The 24,273-nt window shown below is 45.7% G+C and overlaps 2 long non-coding RNA genes across 4 annotated transcripts; both read right to left on the bottom strand.

Annotated features, from left to right (window-relative positions):
* Window positions 1-2,041: 2,041 nt before the first annotated feature.
* Window positions 2,042-3,545, bottom strand: LOC127907588 (uncharacterized). Of its 2 annotated transcripts, none has more exons than XR_008064992.1 (3): window positions 2,634-3,545; window positions 2,299-2,565; window positions 2,042-2,198 (listed from the first exon to the last, which is right to left on the bottom strand). It is a non-coding gene; the product is annotated as an uncharacterized LOC127907588 (long non-coding RNA). The 2 variants fall into 2 exon arrangements; XR_008064994.1 differs by having other exon boundaries at window positions 2,610-2,678.
* A 5,497-nt stretch (window positions 3,546-9,042) lies between these two features.
* LOC127915509 (uncharacterized) lies at window positions 9,043-10,243 on the bottom strand. 2 transcript variants are annotated; one of them, XR_008091890.1, is made up of 3 exons: window positions 9,952-10,242; window positions 9,738-9,803; window positions 9,043-9,120 (listed from the first exon to the last, which is right to left on the bottom strand). It is a non-coding gene; the product is annotated as an uncharacterized LOC127915509 (long non-coding RNA). The 2 variants fall into 2 exon arrangements; XR_008091479.1 differs by lacking the exon at window positions 9,043-9,120 and adding an exon at window positions 9,392-9,649 and having other exon boundaries at window positions 9,952-10,243.
* Window positions 10,244-24,273: the final 14,030 nt, after the last annotated feature.

Genomic DNA, 24,273 nt, shown 5'->3' with positions numbered 1-24,273 from the left:
CCAGTGTTGAGATGACGAGAGTCAAGTAGTTAAGATGAGGTAGATCTATTTAGATATTTGGGTTTGAGTACCGGGCAGCGGATTGTTCCTGCTGCCCCTGAAACTCAATTACCCAGACTCCTCTCAAACTCTGAGGCAGGAAGACTGCTCACAAGTCTGTATACAGGCTAGTTAGCATAGGGCTGGGCAATATGTCGGATTCAGTTGATTAATTTGAATGTATGTTGTAGCGCGATGTTTCAAATGCCTGTATCGCAGGAATTGAGGTTTTAATATTTTTTGTTTTTATGAGCGTTTGTCTTTTTGGTCTCGTATCCCCCCTCCCCCATGCTGTGTGTACTGTGCACATTCCCACTTGCACACAGACACCAAGCCTCTTCCCCTGTCACTCACAACAGCAAAGACTAAAGATCACGTCTTCTCTGACAAGCAGTTTCACTCGCATTTGAGGTTTGGTCTAACAGAATGGGTCATTAGGACACTGAAACACATTGAGACATTCATTTACTGTAGTAGAGAAGTTAACCCTCTTTATGTCTCAACTTCTCAAATTACGCGTAGAGCAGACGCTACTAAACCAGAGTATAATGAACATTGCTTGAGAGATTGCTTATATGAGGCCTGTGTTAATGTTCTATATTGCCTGCTACAAGAAGTTGGTCATTATTAGTGAATGTACATTCTACATGTTTCTGGTTACATTTGGAACTAAAATGGCATTTTCATAGACTTGAAAGCCAGAAAAAAAATCAGGTTGAACTATTTTGATTAAAAAAAGTCTAAAATTATTAATGGGTCTTATGGTTGTGGAAGGCTTTTATTTAGCCTAGGTATAATTTCACAAGTCCTGAATTCATTCCATTATAGCTGACTGTTTGAAATGCAGTTTATTTGACCTTTAATTGTACAAATAAAAGCTTAGTTATAGAGTAATAAAAATACAAAAATTAATTGAGATATATATTGTGAATGGCCATAAGTTTGAAAAAGTCCAGATCAGATTTTTCGGGGAGATGTGGCCAAGCACTACGTAGTGTAGCAGTACAACAGAAGACACACTGGCCTTCATGTATATTCTGACCACCCGTGGTCTCACTGTTGTCTTTATTTCTAGCCCCTGATCGCTCTGTTTTTATCAGACACTTAAGGTTTGTTCAACTTGCTGTGTTCTCTCTGTGTTTTGCCTCTTATCCTGTAAAGCTAACAGACTTTACTTTGTATATGCGTTCAAGACTGTGTGTGTTGTCAAGTGGCTGTCAGATGTGTGTGTGTATATATATATATATATATATATATATATATATATATATATATATATATATATATATATATATATATATATATATAGCAGACCTTTAAATATTCATACATATCTATATGAATATTTAAAGGTCTGCAGTGTCTTTTTTACTCTACCATGTTGGGACTTGGGAGTGTGTTTTAGTTAGTGTAGACGTCTCATAGTTAGTTACCCCTATTAGTGCTGTCTGTCCCTGACTGATATCTCAGTTGGCCTATAGGGTCGGGGATGGGTCAGCAGGGGGGCGGGCTTTGCACAACCCTTTTATCGCTGTATGTCAAATGAAAAGCCAACTAAATAAAATGAAGGGCAATCAGATCCCTGGCTTTTAGGTCAGTCACAACGATGTTGACCAATCAGAAGTCTGAACTGACCGAACACCACAATGATCCTCCAGTCCCACTGCTACGTGTGGGGTTTTGTGGGTGTGGGCGTTCATACTTGTGTGTGTTCCTGTGTGTGTGTTCCTGCGTGTGTGTGTTCCTGTGTGTGTGTTCCTGCGTGTGTGTGTTCCTGCGTGTGTGTGTTCCTGCGTGTGTGTGTTCCTGTGTGTGTGTTCCTGCGTGTGTGTGTTCCTGCGTGTGTGTGTGTGGGCGTTCATTTGTGTGTCTTAGTTTGCAACGTAAGGGGATGTTGCCGTGTTGTAAAACTGTGGCTACCTGCAGCATACATCACTTTGTTTCTGTGTGAGAGTTCAAATCTCCCTCGGGGTGTCCTGCAAAGTTTTGTTGCTGTTGGAGATGTCGCAAAGAGCAGCTCATTGGGATGACTGACTGAGGGTGAGACAGGACTGGTGTCTATAGATACTAAAGAGATCTGTGTTGTCAATACCTAACCCCAGACAGACTGACAGACAGACAGACAACCCCACTGACAGACAGACAGACAGACAACCCCACTGACAGACTGACAGACAGACAGACAGACAACCCCACTGACAGACTGACAGACAGACAGACAGACAACCCCACTGACAGACTGACAGACAGACAGACAACCCCACTGACAGACTGACAGACAGACAGACAACCCCACTGACAGACTGACAGACAACCCCACTGACAGACTGACAGACAGACAGACAACCCCACTGACAGACTGACAGACAGACAGACAACCCCACTGACAGACTGACAGACAGACAGACAACAACCCCACTGACAGACAGACAGACAACCCCACTGACAGACAGACAGACAGACAACCCCACTGACAGACAGACAGACAACCCCACTGACAGACAGGCAGACAACCCCACTGACAGACTGACAGACAGACAGACAACCCCACTGACAGACTGACAGACAACCCCACTGACAGACTGACAGACAACCCCACTGACAGACAGACAGACAACCCCACTGACAGACAGACAGACTGTGTCTAGCGATTTCTGTAATGTGTTTCAATGTTGTTCAATCTTCCTCAATGCTACTAGAAATCAACCTCTGTAACAGGCAGTGATAATTATTCATGTCAACAGCTTTCCACACTGTAAAGTTACCCTGGATCATATCAGTGTGACTGGTTTGTTATGGCCTTTACATATTATTCATGTAACCTAACCACTGACAATGTTCATGAGGAGGAACATTGTGCATATAATGTTTAGAGGTTCGGCCCTGGTCAAAAGTAGTGCACTATAATGGAAATAGGGGGACGTTTCCTAAATCACCTGCGGTGTGAATAGTGGTATCCTCTAGTGTAGAAGGATAGAGGGTAGGTAATGTGAGGTGTAGGCCCTAAGTCCTCCCAGGGAAAAGCTGTCATTTGTCACTGGGACAGATCGGCCAAGCTTAGCGTTGGGATTTAACAACTCTACTGTAGCCAATCAATCAACCTCAGACTGAGAGAGCATCTCTTCATTGGCCGAATATGTCAGGTGACTCAAATTGTCATCCTCCATTTGTTTCTGTGTGTTGAGGGTTATTTTATATCAGCCAGAGTCATGATTTGAAAGACAAGTCTCTGTGGCATTCCCCATTTGATAGTAAATTAATGTTGTTCACTTGGCTCCTGCCCATCGAATGACTATAGTCCCAAAACTGATCTGAAGTTCTGATTTGATATGGGTCATCCCTATAAGAATAGTTTCTACAGTGTGTATTGTGTTGCATGTCATCTCATCTGGACTATACTGGTGGCCCTGTTGTTATTGCTGCTTGGACAGCTGCTACTCTCTCTGACCCAATCCGAGTGCCATCCTCCACTGCCCGGCGCCAGCCTGACCATCCCTGACATTCACTGTTGTATCACACAAACATTGTCTGTAATGATGCTGATCCAGCCATCTGTCAGAGAGTGAAGTCAAGTGTTAGTTTCCCTGGTGGAATAATTCATCTCTAGCCCTGGGCTGTTGGCTGCTCCCAACACACACACCACACACCCACACACACCACACACAAAGCAATTTCAGCCAAACAAAACACTACCTACCCCCTAGTCTGGGCCCATCACCTCCGATGTTCAGTTTGGCCCACCATAGCCCGAAGCCACGGTAGCTCCCCACTGTAGGGGCTGTCCCTCTCTCTCTCTCTGTTAACCCTGTGGGTAACCTCCACCCTGGACTTTAGCCTCACTACATCTCTACAGACAGATCCATACAGTATGTGTTTTTATTGTAGCCACAGTATGCGTTGTGTGTTAAAGCCCATAGTGATAGTAGGGCTGTCTGTGTGCAGAGACCAATGCCACTGAACTGAGGGAAGAGGAGACTGTTGACTTCATATTATGGACTTGACTCCCCAGTGTTTAGGCAGTATTTTAAAGACTGTGTGAGAGAGATCCTGTGTGTGTGTGTACAGCGTGTGTCTGAAGTGTGAAGGAGAGAGGATCTGTCTGAAAAGGGTGAAGAGATCCTGTGTGTGTGTCTGAAGTGTGAAGGAGAGGAGATCTGTCTGAAAAGGGTGAAGAGAGATTGCTACAGTAAAACCAGTGCAATATCTTTTAATTTTTTATTGTGGTTAAACGCATGTTGTTGTTAATCCTACATTATCATAATAATAAAGGTTTTTTATGTATATTTCTGGTGTTTTGTATGTTTATGCTTGATTGTTATTATTGTTAATTTTATGTATGAGTGTAGGATAAGATTATGATCTGTAGATCTCTGGCAAAAGATAAATAAGTGCTCTTCATTTTAACCTGTCTAGTACTGGGGTTCTGCAAGCTGAACCCCTCGCCAACAGCCAATGAAATTGCAGGGCTCCAAATACAAATCAACAGAAATCATATTTCTCAAACATACAAGTATTCGGCACCATTTTAAAGATAAAATTCTCGTTAATCCAGCCACAGTGTCTGATTTCAAAAATGCTTTACAGCGAAAGCACCACAAACGATTATGTTAGGTCACCACCAACTCACAGAAAAACACAGCCATTTTTCCAGCCAAAGGGAGGAGTCACAAAAAGCACAAATAGAGATAAAATTCATTACTAAACTTTGATGATCTTCATCAGATGACACTCATATGACTTCATGTTACACAATAAATGTATGTTTTCTTTGGTAAAGTTCATATTTATATCCAAAAATCTTATTTTACATTGGCGTGTTATGTTCAGTTCCAAAACATGCAGTGATATTGCAGAGACCTACATGAATTCACAGAAATACTCATTATAAATGTTGATGAAAATTCAAGTGTTATGCATGGTACTATGCATGGGTATGCATGATAAACTTCTCCTTAATGCAATCGCTGTGTCAGATTTCAAAAAAACTTTACGGAAAAAGCATAATCTGAGAACGGCGCAAAGAGCCCAAACCAGCCAAAAGAAATATCCGCCATGTTGGGTTGTCAACATTATTCATAAATAGCATTAGAAATATTCACTTACCTTTGATGATCTTCATCAGAATGCACTCCCAGGAATCGCAGTTCCACAATAAATGCTTGTTTTGTTCGATAATGTTCATAATTTATGTCCAATAGCTTCTTTTGTTAGCTTCTTTTGTTATATTACAGGTCGAAGAAACTTGTCAAACTAAGTATAGAATCAATGTTATGATGGTTTTATCATAAATGTTCAATAATTTTCCAACTGGAGAATTCCATTGTCTGTAGAAAAGCAATGGAACGAGAGATACCTCTCATGTGAAAGCGCTTGATTGAGAACGAGGCTGCAGGCAGACCCCTTAGTGAAACAGCTCCCATCCGGCCCCCCTTCACACGAGAAGCCTGAAACAACGTTCTAAAGACGGTTGACATCTAGTGGAAGCCTTAGGAAGTGCAAAATAACCCATATCCAACTGTGTATTCGATAGGGGTGAGTTCAAAAACTACAAACCTGAGTAGGAGGCAGTTCACTCTGGGCACGCTATTCATCCAAAAGTGAAAATGCTGCCCCCTATCCCAAAGAAGTTTTAACCAAAATGATTAACAATGCTTTAAAACAAGGTATCGTCAGGCTTTTGACACAGTAGTGCTTTTTATGTTCATATAAATTATATTTTACAGTATCAGACATACACTAAATGACCAAAAGTATGTGGACAACTGCTTGTCAAACATCTCATTCCAAAATCATGGTCAGTAATATAGAGTTGGTCCCCCACTTTGTTGCTATAACAGTCTCCACTCTTCTGGGAAGGCTTTCCACTAGATGTTAGAACATTGCTGCGGGGACTTGATTCCATTCAGCCACAAGAGCTTTCGTGAGATCAGGCACTGATGTTGGGCGTTTAGGCCTGGCTTGCAGTAGGCGGTCCAATTCATTCCAAAGGTTTTCAATGGGGTTGAGGTCAGGGCTATGTGCAGGCCAGTTCTTCCACACCGATCTCAACAAACCATTTCTGTGTGGACCTCGCTTTGTGCACATGGGAATTGTCATGGGAAATGGCCTTCCCCAAACGTTGGAAGTCACTGAGCTCTTCAGTGAGGCCATTCTACTGCCAATGTTTGTCTATGGAGATTGCATGGCTGTCAGGAATGGGTGTGGCTGAAATAGCCGAATACACTAATTTGAAGGGGTGTCCACATACTTTTGTATATATAGAGTATCAAACTGAAAAATCACCACATTAGTAATTTTACCTGCAATTAATGGACGTCAGTGGCTCACTGAGGCAATTAGATGGATAAATGGATGGGAAATGAAACCGTACTCCTGTCCCTGCCATCACTTTGATAGACGCCTCTTTTACTAAAGTAGCACTCTCACTTTTTCTGCTTCGGAAAATCTCACTTAGAAAACAGAATAAATGTGATCAAATAGATTTTTAAGACATTTGTCCTAATCATGTCCACTGTCCTGAGAGGGGTAGTAAAAGTGACAGTAAATTATTTGTAAACTAATTTTCCCCCTTTTCTCTCGTTCTTCTTCAGTAAAGTAGCCTGCAGTCTGTTAAGCCAGGCAAGGCGAGAGTACTACTCTCTAATGGCTCTGTAAATAGACAAATCTGGTGGTTAGACATTATTCTCTCTCTCTCACTCACAGATTTCTGTTCTCGCGACTGGCCCTAATAAGTAATCCCTTTGAAAACGGTCTGTGGCATCGATATGAGTCAGAAACATTTATTAGTGTCAAAATTAACTACTAAATGTAAATAGGATCATTTGAGTCATAAAGCTAGTCTCGTTTAAAACCGAGTGTGTCACAACGAGTAAATTAAGGTTGGGTTTGGATTAGAATTGTCAACAAATCATCCCTCCGCCCACTTTGCTTCCCTTCATTGAATGAGGCTCCATTGTTTCCACAACACGTTCAAATGTCCCGGCTGTTTGAGACTGAAAAGCTCCAGCTATATGGTTTGACCAACTGGTTTGAATGCCCTGCCAAAGGAACCTATCTTGTGGAATAATATAGAAAATATGAGCAACACCATCTTTAAGTTAGCTGACGACACAACGGTGGCAGGCCTGATCATCGACAACGATGAGACAGCCTTTTGGGAGGAGGTCAGAGACCTGACAGTGTGGTGCCAGGACATCAACCTCTCCCTCAACGTGAGCAAGACAAGGGAGCGGAACGTGGACTACAGGAAAAGGAGGACCGAGCACACCCCCATTCTCATCCACGGGGCTGTAGTGGAGCAGGTTGAGAGCTTCAAGTTCCTTGGTGTCCACGTCACCAACAAACTATCATGGTCCTTAAACACAGAAACACAGAAAGTTGTGAAGAGGGCAGAACACCTTTTTCCCCTCAGGAAACTGAAAAGATTTGGCATGAGTCCCCAGATCCTCAAAAAGTTCTACAGCTGCACCATCAAGAGCATCCTGACCATATGGCAACTGGTATAGCAACTGCTCGGCATCTGACTGTAAGGCACTACAAGGGGTAGTGCAGACAGCCCTGCTTCCTGCCATCCAGGACCTAGGCAGTGTCAGAGGAAGTCATAGACTGTTTTCTCTGCTACCGCACGGCAAAGAGTACCAGAACGCCAAGTCTAGGACCAAAAGGCTCCTTAACAGCTCCTACCCCCAAGCTATAAGACTGCTGAACAGCTAATCAAATGGCCACCGGACTATTTACATTGACCCCCACCTTTTTGTTTTTCCACTGCTGTTAATCACTGTTTATTATTTATGCATAGTCACTTTACCCCTACCTACATGTACAGTTTACCTCAACTGTACCCCCGCACATTGACTCAGTACTGGTACCCCCGCACATTGACTCAGTACTGGTACCCCCGCACATTGACTCAGTACTGGTACCCCCGCACATTGACTCAGTACTGGTACCCCCGCACATTGACTCAGTACTGGTACCCCCGCACATTGACTCAGTACTGGTACCCCCGCACATTGACTCAGTACTGGTAGCACATTGACTCAGTACTGGTACCCCGCACATTGACTCAGTACTCAGTACTGACTCAGTACTGGTACCCCCGCACATTGACTCAGTACTGGTACCCCCGCACATTGACTCAGTACTGGTACCCCCGCACATTGACTCAGTACTGGTACCCCCGCACATTGACTCAGTACTGGTACCCCCGCACATTGACTCAGTACTGGTACCCCCGCACATTGACTCAGTACTGGTACCCCCGCACATTGACTCAGTACTGGTACCCCCGCACATTGACTCAGTACTGGTACCCCCGCACATTGACTCAGTACTGGTACCCCCGCACATTGACTCAGTACTGGTACCCCCGCACATTGACTCAGTACTGGTACCCCCTGTATGTAGCCTCATTATTGTTATTTTGTGTTGTTTTTTATGTACTTTAGTTTGCTTAGTAAATCTTTTCAGAACTCTATTTCTTGAACTGCTTTGTCAGTAAGCATTTCACGGTAAGGTCTACCTACACCTGTTGTATTCAGCTCGTGACAAATACCTTTTGTTTAGATTAATATGCCTTTTATCAACGCGATTGCTATACAGTCATATGTGCATACATTTTATCTATTGGTGGCCCAAGTAATCGAACCCACAACCTTGGCGGTGCAAGTGCCATGCTCTACCCACTGAGCCAGGCAGGACCACAGGAACAAGTGTTCCCCAGTGGTGGTGAGTATACCGGTAGCTAGACCATAGACTGTTGGTTATGTATGTGTATTTTAGATACAGTAAAACTTTAGCCAGCTAACTAAGATTGAGGGGACCACCATATTTTAGCTACCTAGCATTTTTCTTATCCTTATTTAACTAGGCAAGTCAGTTAAGAACATATTCTTATTTACAATGACAGGCTAGGAACTGTGGGTTAACTGCCTTGTTCAGGGGCAGAACGAGAGATTTTTACCTTGTCAGCTCAGGGATTCAATCAAGCAACCTTCACTCTAACCACTAGGCTACCTGCCTCTAACCACTAGGCTACCTGCCTCTAACCACTAGGCTACCTGCCTCTAACCACTAGGCTACCTGCCTCTAACCACTAGGCCACCTGCCTCAAACCACTAGGATACCTGCCTCAAACCACTAGGCTACCTGCCTCTAACCACTAGGCTACCTGCCTCTAACCACTAGGCCACCTGCCTCCTAACCACTAGGCTACCTGCCTCTAACCACTAGGCCACCTGCCTCTAACCACTAGGCCACCTGCCTCTAACCACTAGGCCACCTGCCTCTAACCACTAGGATACCTGCCTCTAACCACTAGGATACCTGCCTCTAACCACTAGGATACCTGCCTCTAACCACTAGGCCACCTGCCTCTAACCACTAGGCCACCTGCCTCTAACCACTAGGCCACCTGCCTCTAACCACTAGGCCACCTGCCTCTAACCACTAGGCCACCTGCCTCTAACCACTAGGCTACCTGCCTCTAACCACTAGGCCACCTGCCTCTAACCACTAGGCTACCTGCCTCTAACCACTAGGCTACCTGCCTCTAACCACTAGGCTACCTGCCTCTAACCACTAGGCTACCTGCCTCTAACCACTAGGCTACCTGACTCTAACCACTAGGCTACCTGTCTCTAACCACTAGGCCACCTGCCTCTAACCACTAGGCCACCTGCCTCTAACCACTAGGCTACCTGCCTCTAACCACTAGGCTACCTGCATCTAACCACTAGGCTACCTGCCTCTAACCACTAGGCTACCTGTCTCTAACCACTAGGCTACCTGCATCTAACCACACCTGCCTCTAACCACTAGGCTACCTGCCTCTAACCACTAGGCTACCTGTCTCTAACCACTAGGCCACCTGTCTCTAACCACTAGGCTACCTGCCTCTAGCCACTAGGCTACCTGCCTCTAACCACTAGGCTACCTGCCTCTAACCACTAGGCTACCTGCCTCTAACCACTAGGCTACCTGCCTCTAACCACTAGGCTACCTGCATCTAACCACTAGGCTACCTGCCTCTAACCACTAGGCTACCTGCCTCTAACCACTAGGCTACCTGCCTCTAACCACTAGGCTACCTGCCTCTAACCACTAGGCTACCTGACTCTAACCACTAGGCTACCTGTCTCTAACCACTAGGCTACCTGCCTCTAACCACTAGGCTACCTGCCTCTAACCACTAGGCTACCTGCCTCTAACCACTAGGCTACCTCAGAGGGCTGATATACATACTATGCATGCCAGTCTCTCTTGGTAAAGAGTTGAGTAGAGACTGACTGCATCCCTAATTGTTTGCATAGTCAACATACACACAGCTCTGACACACACACTTACCTCACCAAACATGCCACCAGGGATCATTTCACAGTCCTCAAATCCAGAACAAATTGGAGAAAGCGTACAGTATAATATAGAGCCATTATTGCATAGAACTCCCATCTCATATTGCTCAAATAAACAGCAAACCTGGTTTCAAACAACAGATGAAGCAACACCTCACGGCACAACGCCTCTCCCCTATTTGACCTAGATAGTTTGTGTGTATGTATTGATATGTAGGCTGTGTGCCGTTAAAAACAATGTATGTAGTTCTGTCCTTAAGCTGTTCGCGTCTATTAATGTTCTGTATTATGTCATGTTTTGTGTTGGACCCCAGGAAGAGTTGCTGCTGCTTTTGCATCAGCTAATGGGGATCCTAATAAAATACCAAATAACCAGAGTTAGGATACACTGTCAGTCAGTCTGGCCAGTCAGTCTGTAAAGCATAGAATTAGCTTTAAAACAAGATTACAATATTTCTCAAGCTATTTTTATAATTGAGGTATGATGACAATCGTTGACCCTGTTTTTCTGTTAGAAAAAGTCCACAGTTGGGTGCCAGACTGATCCCCTGGTCAGGAATGGATGCCGAAACCTACCAGAAAGAGCAAAGGTCCAGCAATGTGATTGCAATGGCTTAGCGACCTCCCTCAATAATTGTATTCACTGTTCACTTGCTATTTTCACAGTTTATCAGGCAAGACCTCGGGATAAGTGTGTCATGCGACAAGTACCCTTGTGACACCTCCTCTGTTGTTGCCAGTCTCCCTCTAAGGTTATGAAAAGGACACGCCATCACGAGGCCTCTGATAGTGAGCCGAGTTACTGCCCTGATGACACAGACGGCTTCATCAACAACGACGGGTAATGTGTGTTATGTCTGAAATACCCGGCTTGATAAACTAGTAGGCTAATTCCCCAGCCAAGCAGATACAGCTAGTTGAGCCATTTTATTTGTGAATTGCATTATCAAAAAGCTTTGTCCTTTTCTTTCGGGAAAAAATGTTATTTACCACTTTGCTGTCTATTACAGTGTATCACCCTGCCACAGGCCCTCCCAGTCAACACCACATCATAAGATTGCCTGTTGCAGTTGTTCGAGAGATGTCCATTTTGCAGCTGAACATGCAGCATTAGAGAAGACCAGCAAGGGAGCCCTTATCAGCATCATGCAGACATGCCCTCGCTGTGAGTATTCTTATGAATGGAATAGTGATGTTGGCTAGTATCCGGCCAGCAAGCTTCACCTGTCAGCGGCAACAGCTTTCACAGGCGCATCATTTGTACAAATACAGAAGGTAACCCACCTCATCACTTTGGTACATTTGAGAACCCACCTCATCACTTTGGTACATTTGAGAACCCACCTCATCACTTTGGTACATTTGAGAACCCACCTCATCACTTTGGTACATTTGAGAACCCACCTCATCACTTTGGTACATTTGAGAACCCACCTCATCACTTTGGTACATTTGAGAACCCACCTCATCACTTTGGTACATTTGAGAACCCACCTCATCACTTTGGTACATTTGAGAACCCACCTCATCACTTTGGTACATTTGAGAACCCACCTCATCACTTTGGTACATTTGAGAACCCACCTCATCACTTTGGTACATTTGAGAACCCACCTCATCACTTTGGTACATTTGAGAACCCACCTCATCACTTTGGTACATTTGAGAACCCACCTCATCACTTTGGTACATTTGAGAACCCACCTCATCACTTTGGTACATTTGAGAACCCACCTCATCACTTTGGTACATTTGAGAACCCACCTCATCACTTTGGTACATTTGAGAACCCACCTCATCACTTTGGTACATTTGAGAACCCACCTCATCACTTTGGTACATTTGAGAACCCACCTCATCACTTTGGTACATTTGAGAACCCACCTCATCACTTTGGTACATTTGAGAACCCACCTCATCACTTTGGTACATTTGAGAACCCACCTCATCACTTTGGTACATTTGAGAACCCACCTCATCACTTTGGTACATTTGAGAACCCACCTCATCACTTTGGTACATTTGAGAACCCACCTCATCACTTTGGTACATTTGAGAACCCACCTCATCACTTTGGTACATTTGAGAACCCACCTCATCACTTTGGTACATTTGAGAACCCACCTCATCACGTTGGTACATTTGAGAACCCACCTCATCACTTTGGTACATTTGAGAACCCACCTCATCACTTTGGTACATTTGAGAACCCACCTCATCACTTTGGTACATTTGAGAACCCACCTCACCACTTTGGTACATTTGAGAACCCACCTCACCACTTTGGTACATTTGAGAACCCACCTCATCACTTTGGTACATTTGAGAACCCACCTCATCACTTTGGTACATTTGAGAACCCACCTCATCACTTTGGTACATTTGAGAACCCACCTCATCACTTTGGTACATTTGAGAACCCACCTCATCACTTTGGTACATTTGAGAACCCACCTCATCACTTTGGTACATTTGAGAACCCACCTCATCACTTTGGTACATTTGAGAACACACCTCATCACTTAGGTACATTTGAGAACCCACCTCATCACTTAGGTACATTTGAGAACCCACCTCATCACTTTGGTACATTTGAGAACCCACCTCATCACTTTGGTACATTTGAGAACCCACCTCATCACTTTGGTACATTTGAGAACCCAGTTGTGAAACATAATTTATGTAAACGGACATAATTTGTTGCTTATATTCTCATTCTTAGATGCGTATAAGGTGAATGCAGTGGTTGGTTTCACCAGGCTAATCATAAACACCATTGATAATCAGTGCTCTTTATGCATGGTGTTTGTAAGTACTGTTGCTTTGAGCACGGGGAGCACCACTCCCTTACGGTTTTCATTTGAGAATACACAGAGCTGGTAAAACTATTTCTGGAAGAAGTATTCTGATAAATTCTAAATAAATGATTTTGAATTACCACTAAAATCCCATTAAAAACAATAGAATGACAAAAACCAGATAAACACAGTGCATTGGGAAAGTTTTCAGACCCCTTTATTGTCATTCATTTTGTAACGTTACAACCTTGTTCTAAAATGGATAAAAAATGTTCCTCATCAATCTACACACTGTACTCCATAACGACAAAGTGAAAATAGATTTTTGCGAAATTTTGCAAATGTATCAGAAAAAGAAAAAAAAATGAAATTACTGAATACTTATTTACATAAGTATTCAGACCCTTTGCTATGAGACTTGGGTGCATCCTGTTTCCATTGATGATCCTTGAAATGTTTCTACAACTTGATTGGAGTCCACATGTGGTACATTCAATTGATTGAACATGTTTGTAATAGTGTGTTATATGTGAAAGTGTGTTTGTATTATAAATTGTATTTTAATGTTAAGGACTCTTGGAAGATTAGTCCAAATGGGGACTAAAATAGATCCTAATAAAATCAAATAAAATCAACATGATTTGGAAAGGCACACACCTGTCTATATAAGGTCCCACAGTTGACAGCGCATGTCAGAGCAAAAACTAAGCCATGAGCTCGAAGGAATTGTCTGTAGAGCTCAGAGACAGGATTGTGTCGAGGCACAGATCTGGGGAAGGGTACCAAAAACTGTCTGCAGCATTGAAGGTCCCCAGTGGCCTCCATCATTCTTAAATGGAAGAAGTGTGGAACCACCAAGACAAATGGGGGAGAAGAGCCTTGGTCAGGGAGGTGACCAAGAACCCAATGGTCACTCTGAAAGAGCTCCCATAGTTCATCTGTGGAGATGGGAGAACCTTCCAGAAGGACAACCATCTCTGCAGCACTCCACCAATCATACCTTTATGGTAGAGTGGCCAGACGGAGGCCACTCTTCAGTAGAAGGCACATGACAGCCTGCTTGGAGTTTGCCAAAAGATACATAAAGACTCTAAGACCATGAGAAACAAGATTCTCTGGTCTGATGAAACCAAGATTCAACTATTTGGTCTGAATGCCAAGCGTCACGTCTGGAGGAAACCTGGCACCATACCTACGGTGAAGCATGGTGGTGGCAGCATCATGTCTGGAGGAAACCTGGCACCATACCTACGGTGAAGCATGGTGGTGGCAGCATCATGCTGTGGGGATGTTTTTCAAAGTGGAGAAAGTCAAGGGGTCTGAATACTTTTTCCAAATGTATGTGTAGTAGCCTAGAGGTAAATGGTGGTTTCTTCCCTGTCTTCTCTCTGTATAGCAGCTTAGAGGTAAATGGTGGTTTCTTCCCTGTCTTCTCTCTGTATAGCAGCCTAGAGGTAAATGGTGGTTTCTTCCCTGTCTTCTCTCTGTATAGCAGCCTAGAGGTAAATGGTGGTTTCTTCCCTGTCTTCTCTCTGTATAGCAGCCTAGAGGTAAATGGTGGTTTCTTCCCTGTCTTCTCTCTGTATAGCAGCCTAGAGGTAAATGGTGGTTTCTTCCCTGTCTTCTCTCTCTATAGCAGCCTAGAGGTAAATGGTGTTTTCTTCCCTGTCTTCTCTCTGTATAGCAGCTTAGAGGTAAATGGTGGTTTCTTCCCTGTCTTCTCTCTGTATAGCAGCCTAGAGGTAAATGGTGGTTTCTTCCCTGTCTTCTCTCTGTATAGCAGCTTAGAGGTAAATGGTGGTTTCTTCCCTGTCTTCTCTCTGTATAGCAGCCTAGAGGTAAATGGTGGTTTCTTCCCTGTCTTCTCTCTGTATAGCAGCCTAGAGGTAAATGGTGGTTTCTTCCCTGTCTTCTCTCTGTATAGCAGCCTAGAGGTAAATGGTGGTTTCTTCCCTGTCTTCTCTCTGTATGGTTTCAGGGTAGCAGCCTAGAGGTAAATGGTGGTTTCTTCCCTGTCTTCTCTCTGTATAGCAGCCTAGAGGTAAATGGTGGTTTCTTCCCTGTCTTCTCTCTGTATAGCAGCCTTGAGGTAAATGGTGGTTTCTTCCCTGTCTTCTCTCTGTATAGCAGCTTAGAGGTAAATGGTGGTTTCTTCCCTGTCTTCAATTTCATCCAATTCTATGGTTTCAGGGTAGAATATTCTAATCATTCATTTAAACATATAAATTCCATTAACAGCAGGAAGCTCACCGGAGCTGAGCACCTCAAATATTCTACTGCTCCATCTCCTGTTCCTCTTCTAGAATATTAGCTTACAAGTATTGTGGAGCTCCTGCACCTAAATATAAACAGCACTGTTCCATACAGCACGGTGGAGTGTCAGAGGGTGTTTAGCAACATGAACCTCATCATCACACCAATGAGATCTAGGATCCAAATTCACCGTGTGTCTGCCTTGATGTTCAGAAAACTCCATGGAGATCTAGGATCCAAATTCACAGTGTGTCTGCCTTGATGTTCATAAAACTCCATGGAGATCTAGGATCCAAATTCACAGTGTGTCTGCCTTGATGTTCCTAAAACTCCATGGAGATCTAGGATCCAAATTCACAGTGTGTCTGCCTTGATGTTCAGAAAACTCCATGGAGATCTAGGATCCAAATTCACCGTGTGTCTGCCTTGATGTTCAGAAAACTCCATGGAGATCTAGGATCCAAATTCACAGTGTGTCTGCCTTGATGTTCAGAAAACTCCATGGAGATCTAGGATCCAAATTCACAGTGTGTCTGCCTTGATGTTCAGAAAACTCCATGGAGATCTAGGATCCAAATTCACCGTGTGTCTGCCTTGATGTTCAGAAAACTCCATGGAGATCTAGGATCCAAATTCACAGTGTGTCTGCCTTGATGTTCCTAAAACTCCATGGAGATCTAGGATCCAAATTCACCGTGTGTCTGCCTTGATGTTCAGAAAACTCCATGGAGATCTAGGATTGGGCAGTGTGTCTGCCTTGATGTTCAGAAAACTCCACAGACCACCTCTTGGGCAGTGTGTCTGCCTTGATGTTCAGAAAACTCCACAGACCACCTCTTGGGCAGTGTGTCTGCCTTGATGTTCAGAAAACTCCACAGACCACCTCTTGGGCAGTGTAACCTAGAACGATACACTGAGGGGGAAACGTATTTGATCCCCTGCTGATTTTGTACGTTTTCCCAATGACAAAGAAATGATCAGTCTTTCATTTTAATGGGAGGTTTATTTGAACAGTGAGAGACAGAATAACAACAACATATCCAGGAAAACGCATCTCAAAAATGTTATAAATTGATTTGCATTTTAATGAGGGAAATAAGTATTTGACCCCTCTGCAAAACATGACTTAGTACTTGGTGGCAAAACCCTTGTTGGCAATCACAGAGGTCAGATGTTTCTTGTAGTCGGCCACCAGGTTTGCACACATCTCAGGAGGGATTTTGTCCCACTCCTCTTTGCAGATCTTCTCCAAGTCATTAAGGTTTCGAGGCAACTCGAACCTTCAGCTCCCTCAACAGATTTTCTATGGGATGAAGGTCTGGAGACTGGCTAGGCCACTCCAGGACCTTAATATGCTTCTTCTTGAGCCACTCCTTTGTTGCCTTGGCCGTATGTTTTGGGTCATTGTCATGCTGGAATACCCATCCACAACCCATTTTCAATGTCCTGGCTGAGGGAAGGAGGTTCTCACCCAAGATTTGACGGTACATGGCCCCATCCATCGTTCCTTTGATGCGGTGATGTTGTCCTGTCCCCTTAGCAGAAAAACACCCCCAAAGCATAATATTTCCACCTCCATGTTTGACGGTGGGGATGGTGTTCTTGGGGTCATAGGCAGCATTCCTCCTCCTCCAAACACGGCGAGTTAAGTTGATGCCAAAGAGCTCCATTTTGGTCTCATCTGACCACAACACTTTCACCCAGTTGTCCTCTGAATCATTCAGATGTTCATTGGCAAACTTCAGATGGGCATGTATATGTGCTTTCATGAGCAGGGGGGCCTTGCAGGCGCTGCAGGATTTCAGTCCTTCACGGCATAGTGTGTTACCAATTGTTTTCTTGGTGACTATGCCCAGCTGCCTTGAGATCATTGACAAGATCCTCCCGTGTAGTTCTGGGTTGATTCCTCACTGTTCTCATGATCATTGCAACTCCACGAGGTGAGATCTTACATGGAGCCCCAGGCTGAGGAAGATTGACAGTTCGTTTGTGTTTCTTCCATTTGCGAATAATCGCACCAACTGTTGTCACCTTCTCACCAAGCTGCTTGGCGATGGTCTTGTAGCCCGTTCCAGCCGTGTGTAGGTCTACAATCTTTTCCCTGACATCCTTGAGAGCTCTTTGGTCTTGGCCATGGTGGAGAAGGCAGCAGCTACTCTTCCTGGGGTCCAGAAAAATTAAGTCAGTTTTCAATTTTAAAAACATTACAATACATTAACAGATTTCAAAACACACTGTGTGCCCTCAGGCCCCTACTCCACCACTACCACATATCTACAGTACTAAATCCATGTGTATGTGTGTGTATGCGTCTGTGCCTATTCCAAGTGTTTTTCTGTTTTTACAATAACATTTTACTGCTTGCATCAGTTACTTGATGTGGAATAGAGTTCCATGTAGTCATGGCTCGGTGTAGTACTGTGCGCCTCCCACAGTCTGTTCTGCACTTGGGGACTGTGAAGAGACCTCTTGTGGCATGTCTTTTGGGGTATGCATGGGTGTCTGAGCTGTGTGCTTGTCGTTTGAACAGACAGCTCGCTGCTTTCAACAAGGCGATACCTTTCACAAATACAATAAGTGATGAAGTCAATCTCTCCTCCACTTTGAGCTAGGAGAGATTGACATGCATATTATTAATATTAGCTCTCTGTGTACATCCAAGGACCAGCCATGCTGCCCTGTTCTGAGCCAATTGCAATTTTCTTAAGTCCCTCTTTGAGGCACCTGACCACACAACTGAACAGTAGTCCAGGTGCGACAAAACTAGGGCCTGTAGGACCTGCCTTGTTGATAGTGTTATTGAGAAGGCAGAGCATCACTTTATTATGGACAGACTTCTCCCCATCTTAGCTACTATTGTATCAATATGTTTTGATCATGACAGTTTACAATCCAGGGTTACTCCAAGCAGTTTAGTCATCTCAACTTGCTCAATTTCCACATTAAATATTACAAGATTTAGTTGAGGTTTAGGGTTTAGTGAATGTTTTGTCCCATATGCGATGCTTAGGGCTAACTTATTCATTGCCACCCACTCTGAAACTAACTGCAGCTCTTTGTTAAGTGTTGCAGTCATTTCAGTCGCTGTAGTAGCTGACGTGTATGGTGTTGAGTCATCCACATACATAAACACTCTGGCTTTATTCAGTCAGTGGCACGTCGTTAGTAAACAATGAAAAAAGCAAGAGGCCTAAACGGCTACCCTGGGGAATTCCTGATTTTACCTGGATTATGTTTGAGGGGCTTCCATTAAATAGCACATTGTACTTGTCCTCTTGCTCAGTTGTGCACTGGGGCCTCCCACTTCTCTTTCTATTCTGGTTAGAGCCAGTTTGTGCTGTTCTGTGAAGAGAGTAGTACACAGCATTGTACAAGATCTTCAATTTCTTGGCAATTTCTTGCATGGAATAGCCTTCAGAACAAGAATAGACTGACGAGTTTTAGAAGAAAGTGCTTTGTTTCTGGCCTGTAATCGAACCCACAAATGCTGATGCTCCAGATACTCAACTGGTCTAAAGAACGCCGGTTTTATTGCTTCTTTAATCAGACCAACAGTTTTCAGCTGTGTTAACATAATTGCAAAAGGGTTTTCTAATGATCAATTAGCCTTTTAAAATGATAAACTTGGATTAGCTAACACAACTTGCCATTGGAACACAGGAGTGATGGTTGCTGATAATGGACCTCTGTACGCCTATGTAGATATTCCATAAGAAATCTGCCGTTTCCAGCTACAATAGTCATTTACAACATTAACAATGTCTTCACTGTATTACTGATCAATTTGATGTTATTTTAACAGACAAAAAAGGTGCTTTTCTTTCAAAAACAAGGACATTTCTTTGTGACCCCAAACCTTTGAACGGTAGTGTACAATTTTCCAGCAGCAGACTTATGATCGATAATGTCAAAAGCTGTACTGAAGTCAAACAAGACAGCCCCCACAATCCTTTTATCATCAATTTCTCTCAGCCAATCATCAGTCATTTGTGTAAGTGACCACTTGGTTACGGCAACACCGTTCTACCGGAGAAAGCCAAAGGAGCATGTCGCCTTGCTTAAGATACAGTATTTAGCCTATATTAACTATTGGTTTAGACGCCGGTCCGTTCTAGCTTGGTCAGGGTGGGCAATTGGAAATGTGAATTGGGACACGTTGAAGGTAATAATGCATCAACGTGGGCCTCCCGGGTGGCGCAGTGGTCTAGGGCACTGCTTCGCAGCGCTAGCTGTGCCACCAGAGACTCTGGGTTCGCTCCCAGGCTCTGTCGTAACCGGCCGCGACCAGGAGGTCCGTGGGGTGACGCACAATTGGCCCAGCGTCGTCCGGGTTAGGGAGGGTTTGGCCGGTAGGGATATCCTTGTCTCATCGCGCACCAGCGACTCCTGTGGCAGGCCGGGCGCAGTCCACGCTAACCAAGGTCGCCAGGTGTTTTCTCCGACACATTGGTGTGGCTGGCTTCCGGGTTGGATTTGTGCTGTGTTAAGAAGCAGTGTGGCTTGATTGGGTTGTGTTTCGGAGGACGCATGGCTTTCGACCTTCGTCTCTCCCGAGCCAGTACGGGAGTTGTAGCGATGAGACAAGATAGTAACTCCTAACAATTGGATACCATGAAATTGGGGGTAAAATAAAGAACAATGCATTAATGTTTTGAGATGCATGAATACACCACAATATTGATTGTTTTAAAGTGAATTTCCTGCAATTCTACATAGTAATGATTTCTATTCAGTAATTGGTCTATTGATTTGATAACATGTTATGTCTATGCAAATACATTCTATGAATTGATTATTCACCTCTGTTTTCATTTATTATGTAAAAGGGTATATTGTAACCGCATGTTCAAGCTAATCAAATCAAAGTGTATTAATTATACAGAGTAGTGAAAGCTACACAACACAATGACAAGCTCTCCTCACAAACAGTGCAATGAGGCTATAGGTTACAAATAGCTTTATACCATGTAGTCGAAGGCCTATTAGACTATACTGCAAATGATTATTGTTTGTTCCTGAACTGTCTGAATGGCAGAGCTGCCCTCCAGATACAGAGCCTCCAGAAAGTATTCACACCCCCAGAGCTGCCCTCCAGATACAGAGCCTCCAGAAAGTATTCACACCCCCAGAGCTGCCCTTCAGATACAGAGCCTCCAGAGCTGCCCTCCAGATACAGAGCCTCCAGAAAGTATTCACACCCCCAGAGCTGCCCTCCAGATACAGAGCATCCAGAAAGTATTCACACCCCCAGAGCTGCCCTCCAGATACAGAGCCTCCAGAAAGTATTCACACCCCAGGGCTGCCCTCCAGATACAGAGCCTCCAGAAAGTATTCACACCCCAGAGCTGCCCTCCCAGAGCCTCCAGAAAGTATTCACACCCCCAGAGCTGCCTCCAGATACAGAGCCTCCAGAAAGTATTCACACCCCAGAGCTGCCCTCCAGATACAGAGCCTCCAGAAAGTATTCACACCCCCAGAGCTGCCCTCCAGATACAGAGCCTCCAGAAAGTATTCACACCCCAGAGCTGCCCTCCAGATACAGAGCCTCCAGAAAGTATTCACACCCCCAGAGCTGCCCTCCAGATACAGAGCCTCCAGAAAGTATTCACACCCCCAGAGCTGCCCTCCAGATACAGAGCCTCCAGAAAGTATTCACACCCCCAGAGCTGCCCTCCAGATACAGAGCCTCCAGAAAGTATTCACACCCCCAGAGCTGCCCTCCAGATACAGAGCCTCCAGAAAGTATTCACACCCCAGAGCTGCCCTCCAGATACAGAGCCTCCAGAAAGTATTCACACCCCAGAGCTGCCCTCCAGATACAGAGCCTCCAGAAAGTATTCACACCCCCAGAGCTGCCCTCCAGATACAGAGCCTCCAGAAAGTATTCACACCCCCAGAGCTGCCCTCCAGATACAGAGCCTCCAGAAAGTATTCACACCCCCAGAGCTGCCCTCCAGATACAGAGCCTCCAGAAAGTATTCACACCCCCAGAGCTGCCCTCCAGATACAGAGCCTCCAGAAAGTATTCACACCCCCAGAGCTGCCCTCCAGATACAGAGCCTCCAGAAAGTATTCACACCCCCAGAGCTGCCCTCCAGATACAGAGCCTCCAGAAAGTATTCACACCCCCAGAGCTGCCCTCCAGATACAGAGCTCCAGAAAGTATTCACCCCACCCCCAGAGCCTCCAGAAAGTATTCACACCCCCAGAGCTGCCCTCCAGATACAGAGCCTCCAGAAAGTATTCACACCCCCAGAGCTGCCCTCCAGATACAGAGCCTCCAGAAAGTATTCACACCCCCAGAGCTGCCCTCCAGATACAGAGCCTCCAGAAAGTATTCACACCCCCAGAGCTGCCCTCCAGATACAGAGCCTCCAGAAAGCCAGAGCTGCCCTCCAGATACAGAGCCTCCAGAAAGTATTCACACCCCCAGAGCTGCCCTCCAGATACAGAGCCTCCAGAAAGTATTCACACCCCCAGAGCTGCCCTCCAGATACAGAGCCTCCAGAAAGTATTCACACCCCCAGAGCTGCCAGATACAGAGCCTCCAGAAAGTATTCACACCCCCAGAGCTGCCCTCCAGATACAGAGCCTCCAGAAAGTATTCACACCCCAGAGCTGCCCTCCAGATACAGAGCCTCCAGAAAGTATTCACACCCCCAGAGCTGCCCTCCAGATACAGAGCCTCCAGAAAGTATTCACACCCCCAGAGCTGCCCTCCAGATACAGAGCCTCCAGAAAGTATTCACACCCCCAGAGCTGCCCTCCAGATACAGAGCCCTCCAGAGATACAGAGCCTCCAGAAAGTATTCACACCCCAGAGCTGCCCTCCAGATACAGAGCCTCCAGAAAGTATTCACACCCCCAGAGCTGCCCTCCAGATACAGAGCCTCCAGAAAGTATTCACACCCCCAGAGCTGCCCTCCAGATACAGAGCCTCCAGAAAGTATTCACACCCCCAGAGCTGCCCTCCAGATACAGAGCCTCCAGAAAGTATTCACACCCCCAGAGCTGCCCTCCAGATACAGAGCCTCCAGAAAGTATTCACACCCCCAGAGCTGCCCTCCAGATACAGAGCCTCCAGAAAGTATTCACACCCCAGAGCTGCCCTCCAGATACAGAGCCAGTATTCACACCCCCAGAGCTGCCCTCCAGATACAGAGCCTCCAGAAAGTATTCACACCCCCAGAGCTGCCCTCCAGATACAGAGCCTCCAGAAAGTATTCACACCCCCAGAGCTGCCCTCCAGATACAGAGCCTCCAGAAAGTATTCACACCCCCAGAGCTGCTGCCCTCCAGATACAGAGCCTCCAGAAAGTATTCACACCCCCAGAGCTGCCCTCCAGATACAGAGCCTCCAGAAAGTATTCACACCCCCAGAGCTGTCCTCCAGATACAGAGCCCCAGAGCTGCCCTCCAGATACAGAGCCTCCAGAAAGTATTCACACCCCCAGAGCTGCCCTCCAGATACAGAGCCCCAGAAAGTATTCACACCCCCAGAGCTGCCCTCCAGATACAGAGCCTCCAGAAAGTATTCACACCCCCAGAGCTGCCCTCCAGATACAGAGCCTCCTCACACCCCAGAGCTGCCCTCCAGATCACACCCCCAGAGCTGCCCTCCAGATACAGAGCCTCCAGAAAGTATTCACACCCCCAGAGCTGCCCTCCAGATACAGAGCCTCCAGAAAGTATTCACACCCCCAGAGCTGCCCTCCAGATACAGAGCCTCCAGAAAGTATTCACACCCCCAGAGCTGCCCTCCAGATACAGAGCCTCCAGAAAGTATTCACACCCCAGAGCTGCCCTCCAGATACAGAGCCTCCAGAAAGTATTCACACCCCCAGAGCTGCCCTCCAGATACAGAGCCTCCAGAAAGTATTCACACCCCCAGAGCTGCCCTCCAGATACAGAGCCTCCAGAAAGTATTCACACCCCCAGAGCTGCCCTCCAGATACAGAGCCTCCAGAAAGTATTCACACCCCCAGAGCTGCCCTCCAGATACAGAGCCTCCAGAAAGTATTCACACCCCCAGAGCTGCCCTCCAGATACAGAGCCTCCAGAAAGTATTCACACCCCCAGAGCTGCCCTCCAGATACAGAGCCTCCAGAAAGTATTCACACCCCCAGAGCTGCCCTCCAGATACAGAGCCTCCAGAAAGTATTCACACCCCCAGAGCTGCCCTCCAGATACAGAGCCTCCAGAAAGTATTCACACCCCCAGAGCTGCCCTCCAGATACAGAGCCTCCAGAAAGTATTCACACCCCCAGAGCTGCCCTCCAGATACAGAGCCTCCAGAAAGTATTCACACCCCAGAGCTGCCCTCCAGATACAGAGCCTCCAGAAAGTATTCACACCCCAGAGCTGCCCTCCAGATACAGAGCCTCCAGAAAGTATTCACACCCCCAGAGCTGCCCTCCAGATACAGAGCCTCCAGAAAGTATTCACACCCCCAGAGCTGCCCTCCAGATACAGAGCCTCCAGAAAGTATTCACACCCCCAGAGCTGCCCTCCAGATACAGAGCCTCCAGAAAGTATTCACACCCCCAGAGCTGCCCTCCAGATACAGAGCCTCCAGAAAGTATTCACACCCCCAGAGCTGTCCTCCAGATACAGAGCCTCCAGAAAGTATTCACACCCCCAGAGCTGCCCTCCAGATACAGAGCCTCCAGAAAGTATTCACACCCCCAGAGCTGCCCTCCAGATACAGAGCCTCCAGAAAGTATTCACACCCCCAGAGCTGCCCTCCAGATACAGAGCCTCCAGAAAGTATTCACACCCCCAGAGCTGCCCTCCAGATACAGAGCCTCCAGAAAGTATTCACACCCCCAGAG

Source organism: Oncorhynchus keta, chromosome 1 (genome assembly GCF_023373465.1).
Source record: "Oncorhynchus keta strain PuntledgeMale-10-30-2019 chromosome 1, Oket_V2, whole genome shotgun sequence".
Lineage (NCBI taxonomy): Eukaryota > Metazoa > Chordata > Actinopteri > Salmoniformes > Salmonidae > Oncorhynchus > Oncorhynchus keta.
Note: the sequence above shows the minus strand (reverse complement) of the source record. Positions and strands in the feature narration are given on the sequence as shown.